Here is an 8,151-nt window from a genome sequence, read left to right on the forward strand (position 1 = left end):
GTGATTTTCGTTTCATATTTAGAAATGAATATTTTCTTTCCAGACATGAAACCAATAGAATAAAATGTGTTCTGAGGGCCTATGAATAGCAAAACAGAAAGCACAGTGGCAAGGCCGTTGTGTTTTCTGCTTTACTATTGTGTATGAATTGCTGTCGTGTTTTGTTATGTATGTTGAGTTCTGGAGCTAGGCACCTGAGCATTTCTTTATACGTTATATTGTGTTGTATTTAATTAGATTTTTGATTTGATTGAGTGAAATGTACCCGCCTGTCTTTGCTAAAAATGTGGATCTAGATCTAAACTACTGTAGCTATCAAAGTAGCTGTTAGCATGCTAGCCGGACAGGAATATGCTGCTAACAAGCTGAATTATCACCCATGCTGCTACATCATAATCTAACAAATCAAGATTGGTTATCCCCATTCTCCTCAATCTGACTCTCACTTTGACTCTGGAGTCAAATATAACATCATTTCTGTTCCACTTTGAACAAAAAGAAGAAACAGCAAGCAGAATATCTATACTTTCATCTTTACTTTTCATTGCAACAATCTGGTTCAAACAAGACACGTTTGCAACATTCAGTAATGGCGTATGACATTGTTTAACTCCTGAGCTACAAAGTGCACTAAGGGTCTACACTGGAAATGTTTCAGCAAACGGTAGCAAAGGCTGTCAAACACAAAGACCTACGTGTATTAGGTCTCGGCCTGTTCGTTAGATGTTTTGTGTTGTGTTTGTACTTCCTGTTTTATTTTGTTAATTACTTGTTCTCTGTTGTTTCTACTTCCTACCCCCAGGTGTTCCCAATCTGTTCGTTAGTGTCCTCACCTGTGTCTTGTTCCCTCTCACTTCTTGGTGTGTATATAGAGTCTGTTTTGTTTGTCTCTCGTTGCCAGTTCGTCTTCGTACTTCGATGTCAAGAGTTCCAGCATTTGTCCCGTCTTCCTGTTTCCCAAGCATTTGATTCCCCGGCTTCCCCGGTGACTCGATTCTGCCCATGCCTGATCCTTGTCTGCTGTGCTGTTACGCTGAGTATCTGCCCGTGTACCAAACCTGTTTCTGTGACCCGACTCTGCTCCTGGATTACCCCTTGATACTTTGTATGTTCAACTGTCTATGCGTGTACCATAGCAACTGAAAAGTTTTCAGCAAAGACTATTTCCATTCAATGCCTCTGTCGTGCAATTGAGTCCCACCTCCCTTCTGTCTTGATCGTACTGTTACAACGCGGTCTACTTTGATTTCTGACATTGCATCACTGGAGCTGCCTCTTGCCTCAGGATACAGTGTCTGGTGGGTTGCTTAATTTAGATGTAGAGACGGCTGTAAGGATCTGGTGAAGGGCAGGGAAGACGTAGGAAGAACGACTTGTTTTTCTAACGTCAGAATTTTGGGAGCAAATTTCAGTAAGGTGAAAGGCAACAAATGGTATAAATCATTCATATCTTCACTTAAAGCAGTACATATTTTTAGTTTTTTTTTGGCAACATGGGGCAGCAGAATAAGCTCTAAACATTGACACATTATCACCTTCCAAATGTGTTTGCTGACTATTTATACATCCAGCAGATATGGAGCAACATTAGCATTTTGTTATTTCTTTTTTTGCATATTTATGAGGAAAATGTGTTGGTCTTTAGCTGCTCTAATATGATCACCCACCAGTCGCTAACTGTGTCTGTCTGCTGTTGCTGTGCTGCTGGGCAGGTAGTGTAAAGCCGGTTTGTCTGAGCTTTTTTCACTGAAAACATCTGTTGCAGCTGGAAGCAGCCGTGATGAGAGCCAACCAAAACAATGAGCTGAAAGATGTTATAAAAATCAATAGAGCTGAGTAATAATTCCCTAATGGTCCGCCATTACTAGCAACGGTCTCATTACACATATGACAGTCATTTGATCCATTATCAATTCAGAAATATTGAAAAAAAAAAAAAGCCAAACTCAGTCATATAGTAACATATACTTTTACCCAATATATTCATATTATGGCATTATGTGTGCATTTAGACATAAATTATATAGTTTCACAGTTACTGTTGTGTATTGAGTTATAGATACGTTGGGACAGTGATTTGGCGAGGCTGAGGTAGCTTAAACAATTACTCGATAAGATCAGTTGTGAGAAAGCGAATTGATAATATATTGCTGAGCTAACAGCTGGTTGTGGATTAACTACTGTGAATGCTTTAGAGCCAACCTTGTAACAACAGGTCAAATGTAACCTGTAGTACATGGAAAGATCAACGGTGCAGTCATCTTATAAAAGCTGTTTGAATCCTTTATGGAAATGTTTTATGGGTTGCAGTAACATCGTCTAACACCCTTTGCATTTGTGAAATTAAAGCAACTAGAATATTATGTAAATGTGCCAAATGCATTAGTTAGAGTAAAGTGTTCCCTTTCTGTGTATGATGGTGCATCATTTTATTCTACAAGTATAATTATTTTAAAAACTGAGAGCTAAACATGACATGGCATAAAAGCTCCATGTGGCTTCTATCCAAAAGAGATGAGGGAAGGCATATTCATAGCCTTAGGTGTGCCTTCAAAACGTGTCTGAGTTTATTCTATATACGGCAGCTGCATTAAGGCCTATGGAAAAACTGTGCTCCAATGTGTCATATGTCTTGACAAGCCTGCAAACATATTTTGCTTGCAATAACAACCATTCTTACACGCCACCAAGCCCACAATGTGTTGCCCTCCTGGACTGAAAAACATCATATGTGTCTGTTTCGTATATGCCACACAAGAGCCTTTTAATGTCTTCTTCTTTGAAGATTAAATAAACAAGCTGGTCCATGTGTTAGGGAATGTTAAAAATTTCACTCCTCCGTACGTAATGCCTGAAATTCAAATGCACGTCTAAATTAAACCTGCCAGCCTTTTCAGATTAGATTCAAAACAAATAGGACAATGACGTAGGGTTGACACATTATGCACATTTTCACATGACAAGATGTTTTATTTAGCCTCTAATTGCTCCTCTGTCTCTTGGTAGCTTTGAATATGTTAAGCCTGTCAAGCCACAGCTGAACCAGATGTGGGGGCAGAGACTTGGGAGAGGAGGAGAAAATAGACGCGTCTGTATTTGGATGCGCGAGAGAGAGAAAAACAAGTGCACAGGAAAGAGACAAAGTGTGAGAGAAAGACAAATCAAGCAACAGCAACTGTAATGTGCGTTATTTAAAGATGAATTCATCTCTTTCTTTTCCTTTTTTTGGTCATCTGGAGGGGGCAGACGACCTTCCAAATAAGCTGCCTTATGAAGTTGTTAAAGAGAACTTGTTAGCAGACAGTGACCTGCGTACACGGAGCACCCTTAGCGTTCATTTCCCATATACATGTAGCTCGGTTGGTCTCCACCAACTGGGTCTCTAGTAGATTTGACTTTCTTCACCAGCTCGTCTCTAACTTTGTCTGCTACTGTCTGATAGAGCTGATAGAGTTCTGTGGTCATTTTAATATAATATTACATTATTCCAAGGCCTGATATATGTTAGTCCTCTGTTACATGGACATCTATTAGAAACTCACCAATAAGCCACACTGTTGCACTGGGTGACATCTTCTTTTATTACCATAAACATGGCCACTATAGTTTATGAGCTGAAGAGTTACAATTAACCGTTCCTCTGTAGTAACACAGACCTCATATCTACTTCCTGCATATACGGCTCAATCAGTTAATCTCCCATGGGATGGGAGCATGGGGGTCTTATTTATGAATTTTTATTTATATGTGTTTGCATACAATATTGCACATTTTTGCTCATTTCCAGCTATATGATGTATGTGCTCCGAGGTGGGATGTTTACAATAACAGTCACAAACAAAATATCACGTACGTGTGAGCACAAATACAGATGTACATCAAAACAGCATTGTCTTTTGGTCTCTTTTGCTCTTCGTTCAAGAAGAAAAATAATGTTTTATTTGTCTTTTTTTCTTAAGTTCGGGTTACCCAGGATTCACTTTCATCAGCAGACATGTGGATTTAAGAATTTCACAATTTCTGCTGGAAGCAGACACACAGGGGATTCTTAGATTGGATATACTTGAGTTATGGTTAAAGATGGGACAAAAACATTTCTCAAAAGCAATTATAAGACTTGTTATTTTATTCACAGCTCAGTAGGGTGCAGGATTGTTGGATATTATATTGTGGTTAGCATTTGGAAATGTCGGGGGAAGTTGTGTTTTCTGCAAGTACTGTTTATAAGCAGCAGGACACCTTTCAAAATGTCCCTTCAGGAATCCCACTTGTCCTCGAACCTGATTTCCATTGATACTGTCATCCAAATGTAGACGTTAACAGCATGATATAACTATGAAGAGGAACTGTGTTACAGTGGCAGCTTAGATAAAAAGCTTTCTGTAAATCTTAAAACATTCCCCTTTAAGTAGAATGACAGTGTTTTAGAAACAAACCTATTAGATAAAGACCTATTTATGTTCTGTCCTATTTATGGTCTGTGCTATTCTAGATTTATTGTGGGTGTTAAGATTACGAGCCTTTTCGGTAGTTTAATTGTACCCGCTACTGAGTCAGGCCCTAAGCCAATATTTCATATTTCGCATCAGAGGTCGAGCCCCAGCACACGTGATTGTGGAGCTATTTAAAGACCGCTCTAATCTGTCAAGGCTGTCTCCATGTCAACTAAACATTTTTGTATACTGTTTCAGGTCTGCCATTCCTCTCTCTGAGTACCTGGATCCCCCACACCTGAACTTCATACGTTCGACAGTGGAGCTGTGTATCAACACCTAGAACCAGGCCACCGAGCTGTGTGTTGGGCTGGTGCTGCTGTATGTTATTGATGAAAATCTGTGCTCTTTATAGTACCTTGATACAGCTCTGTTTAACCCATTCTTTGTCTTTGTTGACTAGTTGGTAGGAGTGCCTAATTCAAGTTGTCTTGGTAACCTTAAGAAAACCTTCTACATTTATTTTGCATCCCTCTTTCCTCATGTTAGAGAGCTTGGTATTGTCCCTCTATTGAGCTTTTATTTTCGGTTGAGTCTTCATTTTACAGTTAGTGTGGGCTTTTTTGTTTATTGTTTTGGCCTTCGAGACCCTGACGCCTTATTTGCTTCCATTCACTGAATGTTACAATGAAGATTTCCAGCAGTATTTTCTTATCATTTGGTCACGTGCTTCAATCCAGGGCATGTGACGGTTGCTCATTTAGCCCACACTGACATTTCCCCTTTCTATACTAGGCTTCACATCACACCTTTGATGCTCCCGTCACACAGCCGCTTTATGTTAATCCAACACTTGAAAGAAGTCCTAGAAACATGTTGAGCTAAGTTTATATGCGTTAGTAATAATCAGAGGCAAAATCATGAGAAAACTAAAACTGAGTATGTTTCTTTACCAGCAGTGCTTTTTCTGGATAAATAAATAATGCTGCAAAAAAGAATTTGAGCAGCATTGCGGTTTACAGCGAGAGAGATGATTGCTTCTGTTCAGTGCTGCACGTGAGAGGTCAGAACACAACATGCCTCACAGCACAGCAATCAGTATGGGGACCGTGTTGGCGACTCTGCAATGATGGTCAGTATAATGTTATGTAAATATGGAGGGAAACCATTATGCTCACAGATGGGGAGGAAGTCAGCCGATTTCAGCTGTCTAATGAGTGCGAGCATGCACATGCAAAGCGCATTAACCATTGAAGCTGATGCAAGATGACAGTTGAAATGCAACATGAGGCAGACGTTGACATTTGTTTTTCTCTCTATCCATAGCACATATGCCATATGACAGAGGTACACTCATCAATACCGATAAAGTGATGACCCTGAGACGAAGAATAAGACCCAGCAACAGAAGATAAGACACTGTTGTGTCCACATCTTTACAGAGACCTGGCTCCATCGGGGCATCCCAGATCAAGCTATTGCACTTGACAGGCGGACATCAGGACAGAGTGCAGGAATCCGATGGGAAACTGTTTTTAAATCAATGATGCTTGGTGCTCAAAAGTTGATGGACACTGTTTCCCTGATGTCGAATGTTAATATTACGATGCCGACATGAGTATCTGCCCAGAGGATTCCCCATTGTATTGGTTGCTGCTCTTTACATTCCTTCCCGATACAGATTTCAATTGGTTTCGTCATGTTTTTCTTGTGTAGCAAATGTGCTAAAACTGCATTCCGTTGTGCAACCCCTGTGTTGCATAATGACAATTAGTGATCCTTGAATCCTTGAATCATGCACAACCCAAAACGTGCTAATTTGATTTTCTAAGTGGGAAAGACAATCACATTTTTATCTGACTGCAAACGACACTTCCACACAAAGGGTTAATGGCATTCAGATACACCTGATCTGTGAACTGTCTGGTTAAAGTTGTGTAGTACAGTAATGACAGGTGTTAATACGGTCCGTTAGGGACAGCGCTCTTAATTGCATCTGCACTTCCTGATTGGATACGATTGGTAATTTCTTTCATTAAACACTTTTGGCTGTGGAGAGAATTTCAAGTGACATGAAGAGGAGGGGATATGTGCCAATGGAATGGAATAGCATGGAAAAGCCAAGCAATTACAATGGTAGGTGGCTGCTGCTCTAGAGTTGCAAAGTCACTCCACGATGGTGAACTCAGGACCAGGGAAACCTTACCATATTGGTACGGGGACAAAGGGGATAAACGGTACTGACAGAACAGAAAGACCAAGTCCAGGAAGTGACTTTTGAATGTAGCGTGAGCAGCCATGAGTATGTAGACAGAAGGGAAGGGAGATGGGAGCGCAGTGGGCTGTTAAGACAGTACTGGTGGAGGCATTCTGGATGAGATAAATGTAATTGGAGGAAGTCTGTGTTTTCTCATTCAAAGAGACAGGCTGATAATTGGACTTGTGGGGAGAGTGAGTAGAAATGTGGAGAAATTGCATGGTAAGAGAGAGTGAGGCAGAATGAGGGAGCGGAACAGTCTATGCGGCTACTTTATATTTTGGTTCATTTTCTATTAGTGGAGATGGATCATCACTAGGTCAAACCTCAATTTGTTAGATGGCGATACTGAGCCCCAATCAATCCACTAAAATGTTGTGAGTGGTTTCATTTTAGGAACAATGGATGTGGGGAGGAGGAGAAGGAATAGGGGAGTGCAGTGATGGAGATTAATGTTAAAGTGGACTAATGGACTGTCTGTCTAAGCACTCACCATGGACAAACTCTGTAATCATCCCATGGAAGCGGCTCGGGTTTGCAGGGAGGCAGCAGGCAGCAATGGGGTTGCACATAGAATTTATTAGAGTGTGCGTTGGCCAAAACGCCTCATTTCCCAAACCCTCCCAGTCCAGTGATCTGCATTTTAATTGTTACTGCAGTTACATCCTGATCTGATGAACAGCACAGCTCTGTGTTTGAAACATTATGACCTTGATGATGCCCCGTCTTTTTCTCATTTTAGTTCATCCTTTGCCACTGCTCTCCATCACATTTCTCTTTCTTTTCACTCGCTGTGCTTTCCGCCTCGTTCTGTTTTACAAAATGTTCTGCTTTCAGCTTACTCAGCCGAGTTGGGACCTGATGAATACACTGGTACGAAACTGTGTAAATGACGGAAAGGTGTGAAGGACAAAAACGGCTCGTGCAATTACACTTTATTACATATATTATACCTTCAACCTGTAAATTCAGGTGGTTGAGTTCAATTCTAGATTTATTTTTGTGAAATGACACTGATACTATTGCTTTGTAGCTCATGTTTCATTCGCCAGGAAAGCATAACTGAAAGTTGAAAGTGGTATTCTTACATATTTAAATATGTGATAAGCTGCTTTTGAAACATGAAAATGCAAATTGCAGAGTTAAGCACCTGGCTTTAAAACTGTTTCTTTCTTCTTTTTTTTTTGTTCATTATATTATGCTTTCATCATGTGCTTATATATTTGAAGGAATAAACTTCAATCAGTACCCTGCCTATCTAAAGTGACTATGTTTAACACACCCTGGACACCCTGCAGTTGAACTAATTACAATAATATTTACACTACAAAGAAGAGGAGGAGGACAGCTTTGCGATACATAGCATTCATGTAAAGTATGGCTGATGGCAAGTGGAGTGTCATATGACTTCAGCATTGCGGAATTGAAATAGCTCAATGAAAATGACAATATCTCAGAACA

The 8,151-nt window shown here is 40.2% G+C and overlaps 1 long non-coding RNA gene across 1 annotated transcript; it reads left to right on the forward strand.

Annotated features, from left to right (window-relative positions):
* Nucleotides 1–947: 947 nt before the first annotated feature.
* Nucleotides 948–5,559, forward strand: LOC115019210 (uncharacterized). The gene is made up of 3 exons (XR_003833438.1): nt 948–985; nt 4,692–4,814; nt 5,393–5,559. It is a non-coding gene; the product is annotated as an uncharacterized LOC115019210 (long non-coding RNA).
* The last annotated feature ends 2,592 nt before the right edge of the window (nt 5,560–8,151 follow it).

This window comes from Cottoperca gobio, chromosome 14, assembly GCF_900634415.1.
Source record: "Cottoperca gobio chromosome 14, fCotGob3.1, whole genome shotgun sequence".
Lineage (NCBI taxonomy): Eukaryota > Metazoa > Chordata > Actinopteri > Perciformes > Bovichtidae > Cottoperca > Cottoperca gobio.